This window comes from Toxorhynchites rutilus, chromosome 2 (assembly GCF_029784135.1).
Source record: "Toxorhynchites rutilus septentrionalis strain SRP chromosome 2, ASM2978413v1, whole genome shotgun sequence".
In the NCBI taxonomy this organism is placed as follows: Eukaryota; Metazoa; Arthropoda; class Insecta; order Diptera; family Culicidae; genus Toxorhynchites; species Toxorhynchites rutilus.
Window position 1 is genome coordinate 300,246,767 of NC_073745.1, and position 23,277 is coordinate 300,270,043.

The window sequence follows — 23,277 nt, forward strand, 5'->3', positions numbered from 1 at the left end:
ACGACTCATAGTTTAGATATAAATTATCAAAGATTTCTCCTACTAAAATCGATACGGCCTTTTCAAAAGTTACGCTTGAGTCAAAAAAATCCCAATTGCTGTGGGAAACTCATATTTCCTTCAACCCAAACGGAATACAAACTTTCATTCGAATCAAAAATACTCATGTTTTGTCATTTGTCGATTTCATTTGGAATTGCTCAATAACTTCATTTTGTCATTTTTTTTTGGAACAGTTCCATTGTCAGTACAAGATGGCGAGTCTTCCTGCTTTGATATTTTTTTTTTTGCAAAAGTATCCACAATCGGCCAAAAAATGCTCATCCTAACCCACAGTGCGACGCACTGAGAGAGCGATACACGCTGCCACCCTCTCGCATGCGCGTTTCAACCACTCCGTCGTCTCTAGCGAATCTAATCGGCGATACCTTACCTTCCACCGCTGTTCAGTTTCGATTCATTCGTTAGCGCTGCCAGTTTGCAGAATTCAGTCGTCGTGCAGTCAGAAGTGAACCGCACGTGTGAACCCGTCCGCCGTGAAGCCCAAACTCGTCTCGTCTCCACCACCTGTCACCATTCTCCCTCACACGCGCGTGATCTAAATAATCTTCATCGACATCATCAACAGCCGCATCGTTGTTATCTTGCGTAGATCACATTAGAGTGGAGGCCAACGACTCACGCATACGTTTAGGAGGATGCATTCCCGGACGACCAGCAAAAGCGACGAAGGCAGCGTTAGTGACTCAAGGTCGTCGATTGGCAAGAGTGGGGAGAGCAAAGTGCGTCGTCAGCGCGGAGGCTGTAGAGCGCTGATCCGAAAAGCCTGGGACTTTACTAAGCTAGTCTTCTTCACACTGTTGCACTTGTACCGGAGCATGTCGGCGTTTTGGAGCCAGATGCACGTTTGCATGCTACCGGCGCTCGGGGAGCTGGACCATCAGGAGGAACAGGAAGCAGAAGAGGCTAGGCAGCGGGAGTTAGAGCAGAATCAGCAAGAGTCTTCGAAATCACCCAAACGAAAACCGGTCTCGAAAAAGGACTGATTGTTATTTATCATATTGTACAGTTATCACATCTATTCGTTGTCGTCGTCGGGTTAGGTTTAGTGTGTTATCTTTTATTTTCATTGGTGTCTGTAGCGTGTGTAGCGTCCCACTAATCGGCGTTACGAGTCGTTGGACTCGTTTCGGGGCTCAGGGGTTGCTCAAGAAGCGCCTTAATTGGAGGCCGACCACAGTGAACACATTAGGTGCAATTGTGATTCTGTAATAGCATATAAGACGTAAGCTGTGCTGCGAAACAAAAAAAGAATGAAAAAAAAAACAACTGAATAAAAAGGCAGATTGAATCAACCTACAAAAAGGAAAGAATTCATGAGTGCATACACTTAATTCCAGCGTCATTCATTTGCCTGCCAAATTGACCACTTTTCTGCTGACGTTGCGGCGATTCCGAAGCCCCGATTAAGTGGTCAATACAAGCTCGCGCGCGTGGAGTCGATGCGAAAGACGTATTACGTCGTGAGGAAGACAATGGGTGAGCTGCATAGCTAAGGGGGGAGGTTGCATGCGTGTCTACAAGTTTGTTTTGGCTGTGTAGCAGTGTTGGCAATTGGATGTTTATTAAGTTACCTTCTATTTATTGCTTGCATTTCCAATGAGCAGGTTGAAAAATGTTTAAAACATTAAAGTGCACCAAATTGGCGAAATCGGATTAATTCGTTAGCTTGAAGTTGCATTGGTAGTAATTTATGGATATAACCCGTTGTGAGGGGTTTTAATTTCGAAATCGATTGGTGTTATGGCTCGGCTAGATAGTGATGAATGTGTGCAGATCTTCATTTCCACGACAATACATAGATACGATCTCCTCACGGTTTCTTGTGGCGGTTACTAATTGCAGCACTCGATTGGGAAACTCTAACACGTTACCACATTGTACCATTTGTCAATTATCCATGAGCTAGTCATGTTCATATCTTAGTTATTAATTCCCGCAAACAAACAAAAATCCACAGTATACCATGAATCGTGTATAGTTAGTTCGAAAATTCACGAATTAATGTTTGTTTAGCTTGAACACTTTTCCTATCTGATTCAGTTGTATAGAGAGCTGTAAACTCATATAATTGGTATTTTTCCGCGTCTATACTGTAAGATTAGTTTCCTCAAAATCGGGACAAAATTGAGAATTTTGGTTGCTTTGCAATAGATAGGGGAAGTGGTGATGAATTCACTTCAAGGAATATGCCAGTTTTCAATGCTGAAAGTCACGGTTTTCGAATAATTTTGTTGCTTAAAAAATTGTGGTTCATTTTACGTCAAAGGTTTGAGTGGCATGAAGAGCAGAATAAGAAGAAATATCTACTGCTATTCCTTCCAAAGTGGAGCATCAGAACGGCATCAAACTGAGGAGAAATGTAACTATGGTTCAACCTTTTGCGGTCGTATTAAATATGGGATGGGTGTCGTACTGGTTGGAATTATTTTTCCATGAAAAAGCAATGATACATGCAAAATTATGAAAAATAAACGTTTTTTTGGTGAACTATATATACAGCCATTCCATGCCAAACCGATATAGTGGTTCTCCAATTTTCGTGAAAATTGGTAATTTTGTTCTTTATTGCAAAAAATTTGAACCGTATTTTTTAAATTTGTCAGTAGGGTGACCATTTCCATTTTCAGGTTGTCCGAAAAATAAACTTTTTCCTCTTTTTTCTAAAAATGATTTTTTTTAAATTCATAGCTTTTGAACTACTGACCGATTTAGATGATCTACATATCAAATTAAAGCCAATCACCTGGTCTTTCTATACCGAATATGATACCATATATTCGAATTCCGCACTCGTTATTATTGATTGTATTCGTTTTTTATTGTTTTCATAGTTTCGGGACCAAAGGCGATATATTTTTTATATTTTTTTTCTGGGAAGCTGAGGGTTTTTCTCACAACATATGTCGAAACCAGAGATGATGATGATGATGTTGGATTAAAGAGGCTTTAAACTTTTCAGTTCATTCGCCTCTAAGCGAAACCAGAGAGGTTTTTTCTTCGTTTTTAAGTCATGATTTTTCAAAGTGAATTGTTCGAAAAATCATTTTTTTCCTCTGTTTTCCAACACAAAAATTTATAGCTTTTGATCTACTGGACCGATTTAGATGACTGACACATGAAATTAAAGCCAATTAGATAGTCTTTTTTGAAAAATATTAGACTTGCGGAAAAACTTGGATTTTGATTTCGTTGTTATATATTGTATTAGTTTTTTATAGTTTACATGGTTTTGGGACCAAGGATGCTATATTTCTTTATATTTTTTCTTGAAAGCTAAGGTTAAGAAGCTTACAAAGCTTACATAACATATCCAAAAAATCAGAGATGTATAATTTTTTTGTTTTTAAGTTATGGTTTTTCAAAGTTAATATGTTTTCAGTCTTCGTTCAATATTTCCATGCGCTTAGACTGGATGTGTGCGACTAGAATCCAATTAATTGTCAAATGTGTAATATTCTCGCAAAAAGGCTAGCTTATTGGTTTTAATTTGATATATCGATTATCTGTATCGGTCCAGTAGTTCAAAAGTAATAAGTTTTTGAAAAAAGTTATTCTTGGAAAAAATAGGAAAATGTTGATTTTTCGAACAACCCTTAAATGAAAATGGTCACCCTAATGAAAAAATAAAAAAATACGGCTCTAATGTTTTGCGATAAAGAACAAAACTACCCCTTTCACGAAAATGTGAGAACCAGTATATCGGTTTGGCATGGAATGGCTGTATATGCATTAACTCAACAATGTATTCTAATGTGATATTTTTATATAACAAATTTTGTCACTATAGTTCTGATACTTATGAACAATCTTTTCCATCACATCGAAGTGTTACAGAGGCTAAATTCTGTTGTTACGATTTTTTGTCCCACATTCCTATGCATTCAATGCACTGTGTGTTGTCTTGTGTGGGTGAGTACTTTGTTTGATACTAAGTACCGTTATCTATTACTCATAGGAGCACCGTATTGATTCGTGAACAGGTTCACTAAACATCAAGCTTCGTTTATGAAAAGCATAAACTGATAATTGGTAGAGTGAAATATAAGATTGGCATGATTTCTTGCTCGTTTTTTTTTCATGCATTTTTGGGAAACTTATGCCCTCAGAAATGTTCTCCTGAAAAAATTTGTCAACATTTGATTTCGTTGAAAAGTTACAGCCAAAAGTATGAAGTCACCTCAAAGGATATATTATTGTTGTACGAATTCCTAAACGCGTTTTTCTCGAAACCATGTTTTTTTTCAGCTGGTTGTATCGATATCTCAGGATCTACTCAAGCAGTTTGGCTTTATCAGCATCTAAACATGAATTATCTAAAACGTTACATCAAGATTTTTCGATTTTTTTTATGGGATTCTAAACAGCGATTATTTAAGAAAAACAACTCTTTTCTAACATAAGTGGCCACCATTTTGCCAATTTTTCGAGTTTTCAAAAACATCTATGTAATGTTTGAGGAATTGTCCTAATGTTTCAAAATATTCATTGGAATTCGTTCTATGACACCCCGTTGCTTCAGAACCGATACCACCAGTAATATACCGATTTTTAGACAACATCTACGCATCCGTAATAAACATTTTTCATTATGATTATTGATAATCAGCGTATTAATCAAATACATATCCAAATATACCTTAAACATAAACCAAAATACCCAGACCCTTCACTTTATTCTCAACATTCGAAAAAAAATCACGAAAATTAAGGGGTCCCCACTTAGCAGTCCGGCTGAAAAGTTCATAAGGTTGACGTCTAGATGGCGCCTCTTGGAAAAATCTACTTGACTATCACAAAGCACAATCTTTCAATGGATACGTATCAAAATTTGACAGCAATCGGTCGATTGGTTAGTGTGTTACAGCTTTGAGAGTGAAGCAACTTTTGTTATTGTGAAAAAAAATGGAAAATGCTAAATTGCATGAACTGGGCTTCGAATTGTTTCCGCATCCACCGTATTCTCCAGATCTGGTCCCCAGCGACTGTTCGCAGACCAGAAGAGAATGCTCGCTGGCAAGAAATTTAAGACCGCTGATGAAGTGATTAACGAAACTGAGGCCTATTTCGGAAAACCCGAAAGAGTACTATAAGAATGGTATCGAAAAGTTGCAAGATTGATATAATCGCTGTATCCCCCTCGAAAGCAATCATGTTGAATAATAAAATTGAATTTTGCAAAAAAGTCACAGGAGGGTTGTGTCCGAGACACGACCGCATGGTTGACGTAGGATTCCGTTAGGCTATCTGTTGATTTTGGATATGTTTGAAGAATAACATCGTTAAACTCTTGGATAATGATTTGAACTTTCTATGTGTGAAAATGAACACAACAAAACAGACAGCTTAAATCAAACGACCCGTTCTCAAGCGGGAACACACCTTAGTTTTTATTTATGAAAATTGAAACAAATCGTTTTATATATCAAATCTTTTTTAACACAACTGCTACTTTATACAATTTTACACTTACACTTGTGCTAAATTTTTCACAATAAACGATCGGTCATTGATATGAAATTTCACGAAGCAACCAACATTAAAGTTCCAAATTAAAATTTTATTTGCTAGAATTAATCGTATCACTCACCTTACTTGCAAATAAAAAAATTACCCCCTGGCAGCTTGGTTTAGATGTCTCTGTTAGTGAACACATTTCGGTAGGAAGAAAAGCTCCCCCTACCTTCATGTATTTGTAATGCCGATTTCCCCCAGGCAGCTTGGTTTTGATGTCTCTGTTAGGGACCCTTCGCATGTACAATTTCGACCAATCAGAAGTGGGTATTTCCGTTAGGATAGGGGTTGAGATTTTTCAATTGTTCGATAGTTAGTTTCATGACATATATTATTTTCATCAATATAAAAAATTGTTATGGAGTGCCGAAATCAATTGAGCCAAAAATTTCATCAATTCATCATGAAATGACTGAGCAATAAGCGTTTGAAATTGGACAATTTTCACGATGATTTTTTGATTTTTGGTTTTCAATTTGTACCCCAATATGTTCCCGAAAGACGTAATCCTACGTCAAAAAGATGTTTTACTGGGTTACCCCATAAAGAGTTCCAGAGTTGAGATGAGGATAGACTGCCTACCCGATGTTGATGAAGAGATGCGATGTTATCGAATATAGTCACGATGTTTGATCTACAGTGATACAAACTCGAAATCGTACTCCACCATGCAGAACTCTTTTCCCTTCTTCTGAAAGTCGGAAACAAGCTTTCGGAACATTCTCTTTAGATGAAGTCATAGTGTCATATGAGAGATAGAAGATTTGCTATCTGTTTTCAGAATAATGGATTTTATTTCTCTAAGAATTGCGAATGTATGAAAATTGATTCAAACTCATATTCTCATATTTAGTTAGGTCCGACCGAGCGTTAGCGAGCGTCGGACGGCATACGTTTTCCCGGTTAAGTTTTGCTTTGATATATATCATTTATATTTCAGTGCAAAAATTAACCGGGCAATGATTTCGCTATTTAGATGACTATGGTACAAATCATATAAATAGGGCAACGGAATGTTCAGTGATACAAACTCGTAATCGTACTCCATCATGCAGGTCTCTTTTCCCTTCTTTCGTTTCGAAACATTCTATTTAGATAAGTCATAGTGTAATATGAGAGTTAAAAGGCTTGCGCTCTATTTTCAGAATAATGGTTTTTATTTGTCTAAGAATTGCAAATGTTTGTGCGAATGTATGAAAATTGACTCAAATTCATATTCGTACTCTGGTTGAAAATTCAACTCGATTCATAAGGCGTTAACAATTTCAGGATTCCATCATTAGGAAGGTATCTCTTGTTCATTGTAACTATCTTTAGCTGTCTTTAGCCGTTATCTACGAGTTTTTTTTTATGAACTTGCGACCTTAAGCGTGAGAGGGGAAGCTTTCCGCTTTCTATGCTCTTTTACTACCGCCATTTTGCTCTAACAGGATCTTAGTTTCTAACACTTTCTTAGACTGACTCCACTTCACTTACTTCGTTTTCGGTCTTCCAGGGCCGTTTTCAATGAACCGGAAGCCACCATCTTCTTTTTCAAAATGGCATCGGAATACAATATTCGACTTATGCTGTTGAAGCCCTTTCATCCAATACCTATATCGTAGGAGTTTTATATCATTGCTGGTCATTTAGAGCCAGTATAATTAAACCGGAAATCAAAACAAGCTGATGTTCGTCTTCCGCTCGTCTGTTATTGTCACCCATTTCCCATATAATTGGGGGTGCGTGCCATTTCCGGTCAATCGAGAGTAGATTCATAAAACATAGCAAGAGATATACCAAGTCGCCAAAAACAAGAATTTTGTTTGATGAATGGCCATCCTTTACCATTAATCGATTTCACTCTCAATTGGTTGACGTTGAATTTTATGATTTGATTTTCACCAACACGCAATGATCTTCAATTCCGACGTTGCGAATATCATGACGAAAATGAAGATGCAATTGAAAAATGAACTTCATGACAAGCTGATGTTGATGTTCATTCCACTCGTGTTCATTGATAGTGTTGTTCCATATTTATCGACTCTCGCTGAAGCAGTAGATTATTAATACAAAGCGGCCTGAAATTCGCCGTATTTGAATGTCATGAACGTGAATATTTTCGGCACTGGTATTCGGAAGGAATATTCATCCATTTTGACATAGGACTATGTCTTTGTTTTCTATATAGGGGGGTCACTCTACGAAAAATGTAACGATTCATTAAGAGTTTTCAAGCGCATATTACTCAAAATGGTTATTGTGACATCATTTTTTTTTGTTTTGTTCGAAACATGAACAGTGAATATAGTGAAAAAAGGTAAGAATTTGCCGATTAAAATGGGTATGTTTTCTTTCGATTACACCAACCACTCGCTTTCCTCCACGACGAAAAGTGCCTAAATTCGGGCGTTAGCTCACAATGTGACAATTTGACAGTTAGGGCGTTTAGATAACGCTTGACATTTAACAGTTATTCAATTGTTCAGCTCATGAAAATTACATTTTATAGCGATAGACGCGTATATATATTTTCCTATATATTATATATATATATATATATATATATATATATATATATATAATATATATAGGAAAATATATATACGCGTCTATCGCTATAAAATGTAATTTGCATGAGATGAACAATTGAATAACTGTTAAATGTCAAGCGTTATCTAAACGCCCTACCTGTCAAATTTCTCGATCTGTTAAAAAGAAATGTTCGAGTTATAAGCATTCGAAATACGGGAAGGGTTAGCACACAAATCGGCAGAACAAATGTGTGGGAAAAAAAGAAGTTTTATCAATTTTCATGAATTTAAACCGTTTAGAGATTAGCGAATTGTTATGTAAAGCATATCAAACAAATCTCAGAGAATTCCCGATTCGATTGGTATGCAAATCATGAGCATTCGTTCATAGTGAAAATAGTTATAGTTATTAACGGTAACTTTATTTCATAAAAACGTGATCTGTTTACTGATTTGGCACTCTTGCTAGAACTACTGAAAGAAGTAGTTCTACGTCAAAAAAAGTGTTTTTAGGCAATATCCAGTACAGTCATTATGTGGCCAATGGGATTAGAGACACTTTATTTGGCTTCCAATTAACCAGTGTTTTGATTCCGAGGCTAGGCGAATGTCACATAGGGGAAATCAGGGTAGAACCGACACCCTACGGATTTCCACATATTTCCAAGATCTACCATGTGTATTCAACTTCAAATCGTTACAGAATCTCTCTTCAACTGTTCATGAGCCATTCTACAGTATCTGTTGGTCTTTTGACGTGGGACTACGTCTAACCGGAATATATGGGGGGGGGTAAAATGAAAACATAAACACTGAACATGCAGTAAAAAATGCAAGATTTCGAATGCTTATAACTCGAACATTTTCTACTGAATCGGAAAGATATTTGCATCAATTGATAGGGAATATTTCTACGCATCTATCGCAATTATTAAAGTGTTATTTTCCATTAGGTAAATAATTGAATAACTGTAAAATGTTAAGCGTTATCTAAACGCCCTTACTGCCTCGTTTTGATTGGCCCGCTTTACGGTTTCCCCAACACAGACTTCAAAACCAAGCAGCCTTGCGGAAATCGGATATGTAAATACATGAAAGTAGGGGGAGCTTTTGTTCCCACCGCAAAGTGTTTCCCTAGCACAGACTTCAAATCCAAGGAGCGTGGGGAAATTGGCATTGCAAATACATGCAATCGGGGGTATTTTTGTTCCGATTGAAATGTGTTTCCCTAACACAGACTTCTAATCCATGGAGCGAGAGGAAATTGGCATTGCAAATACATGCAAGTCGAGGGCATTTTTGTTCCGACTAAAATATGTTTCCTCAACACAGGCTTCAAAACCAAGGTGTCTAGGAAAATTGGGATTGCAAATTCATGCAGGTCGGAAGTATTTTTGTTCCGACTGAAATCGGATTACCTATAAAGACTTCTAAACCAAGGTGTCTTTTGTACTCGCATACCTTTGTGCAGGCTAGAATGCGTTACCCTAACACGGTCTTCTAAACTTAGGTACCTGGTAAGATCGTGCAGACACTAGAGACATTGCATTTGTTCAAATTTTTTCTCACAACGCAAATATATTGAATCCAATTGAATTCGGAAATTGTTCCATTCAATCAAAAATTCAATCAATACAAACAAATGATTACTGAGCTAGGGTAGTCCCACGTCAACCTTGCGGTAATATCATAGATATAACCCACTCATTTTTTTTTATTAGTACTCGAATTTTGATAGAATACAAAAATTGATGTTTTCAGGTGAAATAAATGGGAGTGCGAGTGAGATCGACACCCTGTCGGGTAAAACCGACACCTTTGAAGAAACGAACGAAAACTTGTTACAATAATTTCAAAGTATTAAGAGGTTATCTATATGCTATAAGGACACTCCAAGATCCCAGTTTCGGTGAACATCCACGTGAAATGTGCCGATGGGCGTTGAAAGAAGGAATATCATGAGCTCTGCCAGGTTTTTTTGTTGACATGCCCGATTCAACGTTGGTTTTGGCTGTTTTATTAGTTCAACACTGCGGTTTTGTCTGTCGAATATAAACACGATGAATCTACAAAAAGTAAGAACGCATTTTTCCTATCTGTGAAACACAAACCAGGTGTCGGTTTTACCCTGACTGTAGGTGTCGGTGTTACCCCGAATGGGTTCGAAATTTCAAAACAATGTTTTCGAGAATTGATGAGCAACAACACCACCTACCGTCTCACAAACTACATTGAACAATGATCTACGATGAATTAAGCTCATAGAAGTATCGAATTTTCCACAATTTTTCGACTTAGACACTTGAATTCCACGAGCGAAATTTTACATGGACTGTCTTATGTTTGCTGGTTGGTTCTGTTTTGATGTTTGTTTTGGCAGCAAAGCGACTTCTGCATATGTGAGGTACCTCGAAACGTAAGAAATGTCAAGGGTGTACAGGGAACATCGGAAAGTTTTCATAAATTGCTTCTAACTGAAAAAATCAGGGGGTGTCGGTTTTTCCCTGATTTCCCCTAATATGTATGTGAGTTTCAACGCGCACTCAGGTTCAAGACCCATTTTGACCGAATCAACATCTCTGGAACCAGTTGACCGATCAAAAATTTGCTCCTATAGCGTTCATATTGTATAAGAATATTGTATGGTCGTTGCTTCCAATTCGGTTGGAAGTTGGAGCTTCTCTGTGTCAAGTGTGTCGAGCTAAAAGGACACTATGTTGAGAAATAAATCCCCACTTTTCTAAAAAAAAATGTTTTTTTTAGGCTAAGTACTTATCGGACTGCCCTCGTATACTCACATACACAAACTCAAAAAATCATTGTACACGGTTACCGAAGCGAAACAAAAACCGTCAACTCAAATCAGCTCATAATTATAACAGCTACAACGCTGTTTCAATTTGCCCCGTTATGCGAGGTAAGTTGAAAAAAACAGATATACTAATCAAAATTTGAACAAATTGTTTTTTCAAAACTCTTAATATGATTCATCATTTTTCATCGATGATCATTGGAGTGACCTATTAAATGTCGCTACCAGACTTGAAATCAACAATCTTATAATTTTATTAGAGCAATTTGAAATTCAACTCCGGAAAAATCCGTTTCATCTTGCCCCGGTGTACCTTATAATAAATAAATAAATAAAAAGATAAGGTTAGGACACCTAGATGCTTCTGCGCGATTTAGATGCAACTTCATTTGCACCTGGTGCATATAGAACAACAAATTGACCCGTTCCATAACTATGGAATAAGAAATGGGATCCTGCATCTTCTGAAGAACAAAGAACAGAAATCGTGTCTCGGAAATTATGCGATTTATTCGTTTTGATAAGAGACGAGCGACTGACAAATTAGCTATCATATCGAAGGTGTGGCATACAAAATAACCAAAACTGTTACAAACCAGTTGGAATCTTTTCAAACATAAAGTCACTATCAATACGGCATCGAAAGTCAATAGTTAACCAAACAAGGCACTGACCACTTAACCCCCACTACCCCTATGTAGAAATCCAAGACGTAGTCACGTCAAATCACCATTCATCTTGGGAGGTTCGATTGGTGAACACGCTGGGCGAGTTTCGGCGAGGAATCGAGTGCTTTTCTTAAGGCATGTAGAGCTTCCGTCAAGGTCTTTCTCAAGGCTAGAGACGGATGAACTAAAATGTTTAAGGTTTCTTTAACATGTTCGTCGCTCCGTTACCTACTTCCTCGTTCAAATTGTATAGGATTTTCAGAAGTGATTGTACAGAACAGGAACCTTAATGTTACTATAGAATATGGAGAAAAATAAAAAAAATCATAACCATCATAATGTTTTGATGTTTATACTATACCTTCTATAATTTATAGTACGAATGGTTTGCACTGCAGTTTTTTTTTGCGAAACCCATATAATATGACTATGGCATGTGTTGTTGTTGATCTTCAAATTAAAGAAAAATGTTGCTAGACCATATAAAAGTAATCTACAAACTAAGTATGATTTTCATTTAATAATTTATCCGCATGTTGAGCCCCGCAAGATGCTCAGAAACGTCGCTTTGGGCAACGAACGTATTAATTAAAAATGCATCGTTCCTTCCACGTCAAAACCGCAAGCAGTCACAGCACATTGCTTGATTGGTTAATCCCAGTCCTTTCATCCTCGGAACACTCCCGTTGACTCCCGTTGGCTCCCGTTTAGCCGATATTCGAGCGTGGAGAAAGGCCAAAACTCGTTCACAAACTTACCGTGGTAACCTTTAAACGCCTTTTCGTTGTTCACGCGGTTCACACCTCCAGTGTTCGGCTAGGTGGTAAAAGTTTGCAAATTATTCGCCGGAGGCATATGTTCGGAAGCCCACGGGCGGCGCACTCAAGGTTGTGTCGAAATGGCTTGCTAATCTAGTTCATGACAGCAGCCAGCAGCCAGCAGAAGAACCATTCCGCATCCGCGTGTGTCGATTTGCTTGTATGAACACTCATTCGTACGCTGCTTTCGCCCTGGGTTGCAATAGGGCGTGAACAAAACGAGCTAAAGGCCCAGTTCCGGCCGGCACTCTCGAAACCTGGGTCTACATATTTACTGATTATCCAATGTTTATGGGCATCGGCGCGGGAGCGAGGGGAATGGATGTTGAAAGTGCACTTTTAAATTTTATGCTTGAGATAGGGCTCGAATGGTTTATATTGCAGTTTGCTCTCCCGTCTCGGCCACGAAATTGCTGATAGACTGTGAAGGTAATTTGATAGTTGAACCGTAAAAAAGTGAAATTGCTCCCGGGCTGAATTCATGGGGGTGCTCTCCTAGGTCACCCCTTTCCTGAATGAAGAAATACCACCACTTTCACCGAAGTGTTAAGTATTTTTTATAGGTGGTCATTAATTCTTATTCTGATTGATCGATTATCATTAAGCAAACTAGCGACAATGGGTTTGAGCGGTTTAAGTGTCGAGGAATGGTTATCTGATATGGGTTAACATATACTGGTCCGATAGCTGATACATATCATAATCTATATTAATTTGCTGTAAACTGGGCATTCCTGTGTTTTATATCCTTCACCTCACGCCTCATGGATGGATCCGGGGAAATGCTGTCAAGCTTTGATTTGTAACGAGGAAAGAAAGTTTTTCAATGATTTCTTATAGTGAACAAATCGTTTAGGCATTGCTTCCTCATATTAACCTGATGCAGTGAAATTTCATCAAATGGGCGAAAACAATGTCACGGACATAGTTTTCGCCCATAGGAACGAATTATAATTGAATGATCTGATAAAAAAAAATGTTGGTTGCCAATTACAATTTGGAGGATTGGCGTGGATTCCAGATTCTGGATCTGAACCAGTTATTTTGTTTGGATGCGTTCTTATGTTTGTATGTAGGTTTAATTAATTCCTTATTTATTATTAGTTTCGAATACGAATACAATCTTAAATTTCCAAATGTATGTTTTAGATCTAAAAATTTTGAACAGAATTTTAGATATTAAATTTCAATCTAATGAAGTGTTTTTACGTAGTTATTCATATGAATCTATCTGAATAAAAGTTCGTGATTTATTGTAGATGTTTCATTCTAATAAGAATTGTCAAATTTTATCGCAAGTTTATTTTATATACTTTCTATAACTAGTGTTGATAGTGGTGTATCTTTGTTTCAGTTATCTGTTGTATTTTTGAGAATAAGTGTGATATATTTGTGTATTCCTTTCGAAGGCTCATGGAAATCAGATTTCAGATCCAGTTTTTCTATTGTATTTGAATAGCTTTGGACACTTTGTTAGATAATGTACTATGTTTGTCTGTAGTTCGTATTTATATTGATAAGAATATGTACTTCTATGCTCCAAAAAGTGATCTAAGGTAGCTCATTAACACGTTGAGCCCCGTGTCGGTCCCTAGGGATTGACGTTGAGGTTTTCGTCCGAGAAACGTTGATCACTGGGACTGACAGTTGCAAAATAATCAACTATAAAGAAACATTGTTTGTCTTCGAATGTTTTACGGTATGTGATTTACTTCTAATCAAATTTGTGATTTTTTTCACGTTGTACAATACATATTTTTGGAAAGCGGGAACCGAAACTGATGGTGTGTAAATGCTCTTGATGCACTGAACGGAAAGTATAGCAAGAAAAAATCGAGGCTCAGCGTGTTAATAACCCTTCAGCGTCGCGCTCTATATTTGTTTATTTGTTCTGGCATCAACAGACTACAGTGGTCCAAATGATACAATTATCTAACCCTAATTAATTCTAAAAACCGTTGTAAATGTAACACGCGAAACGTTAAAATCAAACGCCGAAGAAACTGTGTTGAATACACGATGAAGGCTTGCTATTGCTGTGTACATGCCATAATTCGTTCGCCGAAGTATGGTCCGCAGAAAAGGAACTCTCCGCAACCGTCGAGGTGGTACGTTGAGATTTAGGTGGCTTAAAATTTCTGGAGAATCGACGCGACCAGTGAGTGTATCCGCTACAAACAAAGACTTAGCTAGCTTTCTTCTGCAGTGCAGTGAATCCAGATGGATCAACAAGCATTGGGTTTCGTAACTAGGAAGCTGATGAGGATTGCGCCACGGAAGCAGGCGAAGTGCGTACCGAATGAATCTTCTCTGAACGGACTCGATTCTCGTAATGCCAGTTTGATAGTGCGGATTCCAAACGATACTGCAGTATTCCAGAACAGGCCGAACTAGAGCGCAATACAGGGATTTGAGACAATGTACGTCCGTGAAAGTTTTTGAAACCCACATAATGAATTCCAAGTTTCTAGATGCTTTATCTACAACATACGATACATGTTCTTTGTACGACAGTCTCGAATCCAGTATCACTCCAAGATCTTTGACCTTCATAACTCGTGGAATGGGAACACCAGAGAGAACGTATTCGAACGTGATCGGTTCTTTTTTCCTAGAGAAGGATATCGTGGAACATTTTAATGGATTTATAACCATACAGTTCGTGGCGCACCATTCGGCTACAATATCCAGTTGAAGAAACCAGCAGTCAGCTACAGAACTAATACAGCAATAGATTTTTAAATCATCCGCAAACGAAACGCGAGGTCCTTCTAATGCCAAGCAAATGTCGTTGAAGTAGATTAGAAAGATCAGGGGTCCGAGGTGGCTTCCTTGAGGAATACCGGAAGCTGCAGAAAAAAATGTTGGAGCTGCTATCACCGATGGTAACGCGAGGTTTTCGTTCTTTGAGATAGGATTTGAACCAATCTAACATCCTTCCTGTGAATCCGAGCTTTTCCAGTTTTGCGATTGCGATGTCGTGATGAATCTTGTCGAATGTAGCAGTCAAGTCCGTATAGATGGCATCAGTTTGGCTATTCCGTGACAAACTATCCACTACATAATTTGAAAATACTAACAGGTTCGTCGATGTTGAGCGTTTCGGCATGAATCCATGCTGGTCATCAGTTATGTACTGTTTGCAAAACGAGAAGACGGGTTCCATTACTACTAATTCAAAGAGTTTAGAAGCAGCACAAAGCGATGAAATACCGCGATAGTTATCGACGTTTCGCTTATCACCTTTCTTGCGTACCGGAAACATTTCGATTGTTTTCCAAAGCTCAGGAAAAGTTCCCGAAGTCAAGGAAAGCCGGAAGAGATACAACAATGGCGTCGTTAAACTATTTATGCATCTTTTCAATAGCATGGATGGAATACCATCTGGGCCTGGACACACAGAAGATTTTAGTTTAGCGGCGGCGGTGAGAATCTGGGATTCCGGAACATCGAAGCTGCTGAAGGTGTAGCGCATTGACGGAACATTCCTGGCAGCGGAAGCAACTTCCGTTGTAGATAGTCTGTATCTGAACTTGCCGTACCCTCGTATCACATTGTAGAAGGCAATCCATCTTCCTTGCGTTGTTTGTTGACGAATTTCCAGAACGATTTAGGATTTCTTCTAAAATTGTTTTTTAGATTACGTTGATATCGTCTAAAACAACTTTGACTGAGCTTGTGGTAAACGCTGTTTATACGCCGATAAAAGATCTTTGACATTGAAGTTCGTTGTATTGAAAATCTCCTCAGGGCAGCTCTTTTTCGCGATTTAAGGTTGCGAAGCTCCAAAGTTTGCCAGGGTTGTTCTTTAGCAATGGTATGAACCTTTTTGGGAACGTGTCGATCAATGACATAGGCCAAAACATTAGAAAACGTCTGCACTGCACTGTTAGCGTCGTCATTATCTAAAATTTCGTCCCAGTTGATTTCATTCAAGACGTCAGAGATGCTAGAAAAGTCGGCTTTGTAAAAATTGTAGCTCACAGATGCAGGGTCGTCTCTTAAAGATATTTTACTCCTTTCGTACGATATCAGCAGTGGAGGATGATGCCGTACAACCTTGACTAAAGGGGTCGGAGCTAGTACCAAACTAGGAGCTTGGTTTGTAGAACTGACAAAGCACAAGTCCAGAATGCGAATGTTTTCATTTGGTACACTATTCATCTGTCGAAGAGTGGCAGTACTGTAGCTGTCCAGAAGATCCGAGGCGATTGGGGTAATCTGTGAGTGCGCTGGAAGTGCGCTGCGCAAATAGAAAACCGTGTGTTGAAGAACGCCATCTGAGACCTGGGAGATTGAAGTCGCCAATAATTATTATTTCATCGACTGCAGCAGCAAAATCACACATAGTTTCGACGGATTTGATGTGATCTCCAATCAAAGAAGAGTCATTGATACGATCAGGAGGAAAGTACACCACACAGAAGAAGAGGTTTTGACCAACGAGTTCAATTTCCACCCAGACTTGTTCTACAGTGCGCCAAGTGATATCCTCGATAATCCGCGCCTTCAGATCTTTTCGAACTGCCAATAAAACACCGCCCCAGATGCTTTACGGCTGTTGTACAGAGAACGATCACATCGAAAAACTTCGTAGTGCTGGCCGAGAATCTGAGTTGAGAGGGTTCTATCGTCCAGCTTGGTTTCGGTGAACGCAATAATGTCATACGCGCCATCCGATGTTGCCAATAGGTAATCGTTGGCACACGTATTTAGTCCATCCACGTTCTGATAATAGACGAGAAGATCGTAAGGTTGCGAATTGGTTTTCTGTATTGGAATATCAGTGCGCCGCTCAGTCCGGCGAGTAAGCGAAGATCGATCAGGTGGAGATAGTCTGAAATCGATGGGCGGATCAGGAGTCGTTGAGGGCAAAACGGAGTCATACTTGCCGGCGGTGTCGAGTTAGGAGACCCCGTCACCGCACTTACACGTAGGACTAGGATGGCTACGGGTTGGTGGAAATGGCTCGACTACGGTAGGGGGGTCGGGGCCTCCCATAATACCAACTTCAGTGCGTCCCAGTGTCCGGTTGATACTCAGAGTCCGGCCTAGAGAAGGTCGATCAAATAACGTTGGCGGAGGTTGGCTGAAACCGAAGGGCGGATCAAGAGTCGTCGAGGGCAAAACGGAATCATACTTGCCGGAGGTGTTGAGTAGGGAGACCCCGTCACCACACCCACACATAGGACTATATCTCTGATATAGTACTACGCCCGAAAACACACAGAACATAGCGCTGATTCGAACTATGCTTGAGGAGTTCTTTCGGTTACCTTCTCAGGTAGCCCATCGATAACCTCCGACCTCGCGATTTGAGAATAAAATAGAGTACTTGGCGTGAAAAGTCATAGAATATATCGCCGATTTGAGCCATTGTAGAGAAGTTCTTTCGGTTACCTTCTAAGGTAGCTTAATAATAATCTCCTGTGTAGCAATTTCAGAAAACATGCGCGAAAAATCATATAATAAGTCATCGAAACGCGATTCGAGTCATTGTAGAGCAGTTCCTTCGGTTACCATCTCAGGTATCCCATTCAGTACCTTCGGGGATTACAATAGAACACTAGGCGTGAACGAGCTCATAATATATCGTCGATTCGAGCCATCATAGAGTTCTTTCGATAACTTTTTTAGGTAACCTAATATTAATAATCTCCGGCAACAGGACCCGTGTTAACATAATCACATCAATTACCGCAGTGAATCCTGATTCTTAATCTTCCCCACTAACAACTATCCCTTCCATGATAAACGCTAGGAAATCACGCTATAGAGGTGACCCTTCTGGCCTTCGGGCGGCGAATATCATACTAACATTCCTTCCCTTCCTCTGGTGACTGTAAGAACGTGACCGGCGTCGTTATTGACCACTTAAGGCTCGAATCACCGAAAATTGCACAACGAGAATGTTTTGCTAGTCCCAAGCGTCATTCGTTGTGTTCTTTGTGCAATCTGGTTGCTTCAGGCCAATCACGGAGAGCAACTACGAGTTGTACAGTCTACCCAAGCACACGCACAAGCTCAAGAAACGAATTATAATTGAATTGTCGTTAATGATGTTTGTTCGTAAAATAAACATAAAAATGCCGCTTTAAAAAAGTTCAAATTATAGAATGCAAAAGGAATAACTAAAAACGCCGATGTATGACGATTGTTCGCAACTTAAGTGAAGTGAAGAATGTCCAAAAAAATAGAGATGAAGAGAAACTCGACACTATTGACAAACATTCACGTATACATGGATTAACACCTTCACATACGATTTAGTTTCCAAAAAAAGCGGACCAAATTTTTTGGCACAACACCGAAAGTTTTTGGCACAACAAATTCACCACGAGTGAGACTCGATGTTGTAGGTTAAAGGGTTTAATTTTTTTTATTGTGTCCAATTGTCTCTCGTTGATGAAAACTCTCGCATTTAATATTCGATGAAGCAACTACTGATCGCGTTCGGGAGATTGAACATCATGCTATAGGTTCTGTTCCTCACCTTTGGTGATCAACATTCTGCAATGGTGATATGGTGACAGATAGTGAAGGATAGAATTGTTTACTCAATTATGTTCTTTCTTAGAGTAGTGAACGATGTCAATGCCGCCTCGATATTAATGCGGTCGATTTGAAGAGGAAATGACTTTCATGTAGGGGAAGGGAGGGTAAGCCCGCCACTGGGGATAAGACCGGCACCCCCTGAGTTTTACTAGAAAACTCTGATTAACTACGTTTTTGAAAACTCTACATGTTAGTATTTACTATTTTAGACAGTTTGTCCCCTGGAATGTTAGCAATCACTGGGATTCGAGTTGAGGAAAGTTAAAGCAATAAGTTAATAGAAATAGTCTTCTTGAAAAATGTGTGCTGTCGGGGTAAGTCCGTCACCCTTTGAGTGGGGGATCCCGGCATGATTTGCGTTTAGTTGAAGGTTTCTAAGACATATTTTCCATCAATTTCAGATGCCTCGAAGCTACCAAAGGAAAACGAATCGAGGGAGTTGGTCCCAGGAGAACCTCACCCTTGCAAAAGAGGCTATTGCTAGTGGAGTTTCTATTAAACGTGCTTCCACGACTTTTGGAATACCCAGGTCTGCATTACATGATCACGTTTTTCAGAAGGTGGTAAGCTCGAAACTAGGACCAAAAGAGACCGTATTTATGGTGGAGCAGGAAGCGGAGATCATGCAGCACCTACTTGACCTAGAAAACCGATAGAATGCAAGAAATGGGTTCATGAGACATGCTACACGGATTTCGATATGACGTGCATCTTTTGTTCTTAAGGTGTTTTTTATGAATTGAACTACTGATGTAAATTTAATGTTGGATTTAAGCTGTTCGATAAAATTAAATGATCTTCATCATTCAACGAAAAATAATGGCTATATGGTCTTAACGAAAATAATAAACTAATTACAACTAAACATAATTGAATTAGTTTTATTGCCATCATAATCACATAAACCTGAAAAAATTCACCTACATTCATGAACTTATTCTTCTCTGTGATTTCAAGTCGAATCCTAGTGTGATTAAAAGCGTCGTATGACGGATAATGATTGAAGTAAGAAGAAAAACTGACCACCGGTAAGTGTTCAATGTGGTCCTAGATTCCATTAAACTTGTAATTGAATAAGGGTGTGGTTTGGTGATTTCTTCTCCATATTCCATGTTCATCGGAACTTGTTCCGACCATATCTCCGGAATCGGTTGAACGATTCGAACCATACTCGACAGCGACATTTAGAATTAGAATACCTTCTATTTGCCGACTGTCACATTCAAGCTGGTTCATCTGTTGCCAAGTATATATATTGAGCAATTGAGATGACGGTCTTACCCCATAGGGTACCGGTGTTACCCCCATGGGGTGCCGGTTTCACCCGCACTGGTTGATAAGCTTCATTTTTATGGCAGTTTTTCAAATTGACTATTACTTGAGAAAATTACCGTTTAAATGTACTGATATTCCTTATATCTCATGGCAAATAAACTAGACAATGATTCTGTGGAGGAAACATATCAATATGTGCCCGCAGATCTCACAAAACAATACTTTTCCTTAGGGTGTCGGGCATACCCCCATTCCCCTATATAACATCTAGAAACGCGAATGAATTCAAAACACTTTCTTATACTTATACCTCAAAATTCGACATACTTTATGCTAATAATTTCCACCCGAAGATATATTAAACGTGCAAGAACACCCAGAGAATTCCAGAGACATTGTTTTTCACACAATAATGCTCTATTTTAAACAGCTGAATAATTTTGAAAAATCTTTACACGATGTTTCGTGCGAACGGATAACTTAACGTGGACAGTTTATTGCAGTATTCTAATTATAATTTTCAATGAATATTTGACCTGACGAAGTGTTTTTAACATAAAACACGTTAGACTTTGAGGAAAGATTTTTAAAATTTTGTATTCACCAATATATAATATATCAATATATATCATATATGTCTGTCGAAGTCTTGGTATGATGGACCATTTTTATTCGATTGTTTTTATTTTCTACTAGCTGACCCGACAAATTTCGTCCCGCTGAAAATTTGTTTTCTGTTATCAATATCTTCAAACATTCACGTTTTCTTACTGCGCTTAGTAATCATGAGTCCAATCGCAGAACTGTTCATTGATTGATCTTCTAATAGACCCCGTTGAATTTACCTTTCACTAAAAAATTCCTAGTACTTCTACCAAAACTCATCATTATAATATCAGATTATTTTCAGACACCATTTTCGTTCAAGATTTTTCAACCAGTTGCAAATAACATGTTTCTCCGTTTTATGGAATAAATTTTTGATACAGAAAATATGATAGAATAAGGACAGACCCCTCCCCTCTTCTCCCCTTAGAGAGGGGGAGGAGAGTCTATTCACCATAGAAACGTTTCGTGCCCCCTAAAATCTTCACATGCCAAATTTGGTTCCGTTTGCTTGATTAGACACTCCACCCCATTAGATATGGGGTGGAGTGTCTAACTACCATAGAAACATTTATTGTACCCTAAAACCTCCATATGCCTTATTAGATTTCATTTGCTTGATTAATTCTCGAGTAATGCATAGATTTGTGTTTCATTCGTATGGCAGCACCCCTTTAGAGAGGGGGGTGGAGTGTCTTACAACCATAGAAATATTTATTGCACCCTAAAACCGCCACATGCCAAATTTGGTTTCATTTGCTTGATTAATTTTCGAGTAATGTAGAAATTTGTGTTTCATTTGTCAGACAGACAAACAGACAGAAATCCATTTTTATATATATATATAGATTTGGTCAGTTATTTCGAAATCCAGTATACCGTTCTGAGTCATATTTCGGACACTTAACTTTATGCACAGGTATTATTTGGTTGATATTTTGAATAAATTAGTTCAATATGCTTTCATGCTTTCTACTTTGGTACCTATTTGGTTGAAAACATAAAAAACTATCGAATAAAAATGTTTTTCAATTGAAGCGAATAAGAATCAAGCTTCGGACACTATTTATGAAAAAAAAACAAATTTCTGACAGAGTGAATTCAAATTTCGGACACTCTGTTTGCATTAGGGTTCCTTGTGGTTTTAGGCTCAATTTATAATTCTGTACAATTACTAATGCAATAAAATGATCAAACATGAGAAAAGTGAAGTGTTCGGGTATTTTGGTTATTGTTTAAAGTATATTTGAAGATGTATTTTCCATTTTTAGAGTGAACGAATAATGATTATCACGCTGTTGACAGCTGGGCGCGTAGATGTTGTCTGAAAATCGGTACCTTGATGGTGGTATCGGTTCTGAAGCAACGGGATGTCGCAGAACGAATTCCAATGAATATTTTGAAACTTTAGGACAATACCTAAAGCGTTACATAGGGGTTTTAAATACTCGAAAAATTACCAAAAGGCATGGTTTCGAGAAGAACGCGTTTTAAAATTCATACAGTAATACTATATCATATCTTTGGCTGTAACATTCCAACGAAATCGCATATCAAATAAGCTTCCCAAAAATGCAAAAAAAAAAGGAAATTCGATTCTCGACCTTCCAGATCGGGGTCCCCCCTTAACCACAGTAGAGCCTGTTTTGATTTTCATCTGTTTCGTTCGTCACTCAAAAAAATGTATTCTATTGCCTTATTAACATGATGTTTATTGTTGTTAGTTACACTCTTACATATCTCAATGCAAACGCTCTCATCCATGTTGAACATCGGACTGGGAACGGTTAATACCTGTAATTGAAGTTTTGACGCCAGGTATGCCTCGACTTCTGCGAACCATGATCACACATTTGCTTCAGTAACGATCCCTTTCTTCAAAATTTGATTCGCATTGCGTTTGGAAATAGCAGGATGTCTCCCAACAAACTTTCCAATTCATCCTTTGTTGGCATTCCGTGGGGGAAAACGTTCTGTTTGTCCAATCGCTTTGCATATTGGCCGACACTGATCCTGAGGATTTCCTCGCATACGGGAAGCCCAGCTGCAGCCATTTCCTCCACTCAAGCAGTAATTTCTCCTTTGCTTCCGTCAGAACCGTTGGTTTTCCGACTGGGTTTGGGTGTGACTCCGTTCAACAGTCAATGGATGATCCTGCTCGAATGGCATCCAAAGCGTCTTCAACTTTGTTTTTATTGTATTTACGCTTCGCATCCATAATAAACCTGAAAACACACACACATTTTCATTGTCCGAAACATGAATCGTACGAAAAAAAAACGATTCGAATTTCGGACTTTTTATTTTAGAGTTTTTTGAAGAAAAATAACAATATACTTCATAATATTTTATAGTCAACTGCGAAACACTTACCAAGCAATAACAGTGAACTGATACCGATGATAATCACTGATGAAACACGAGAGAAATTGAAATACGATTAAACGGTTATA

General features: G+C 38.5%; 1 long non-coding RNA gene across 1 annotated transcript; it reads left to right on the forward strand.

Moving 5' to 3' along the window:
- Window positions 1-413: 413 nt before the first annotated feature.
- Window positions 414-19,695, forward strand: LOC129771031 (uncharacterized). The gene is made up of 3 exons (XR_008742260.1): window positions 414-1,539; window positions 19,345-19,444; window positions 19,501-19,695. It is a non-coding gene; the product is annotated as an uncharacterized LOC129771031 (long non-coding RNA).
- Window positions 19,696-23,277: the final 3,582 nt, after the last annotated feature.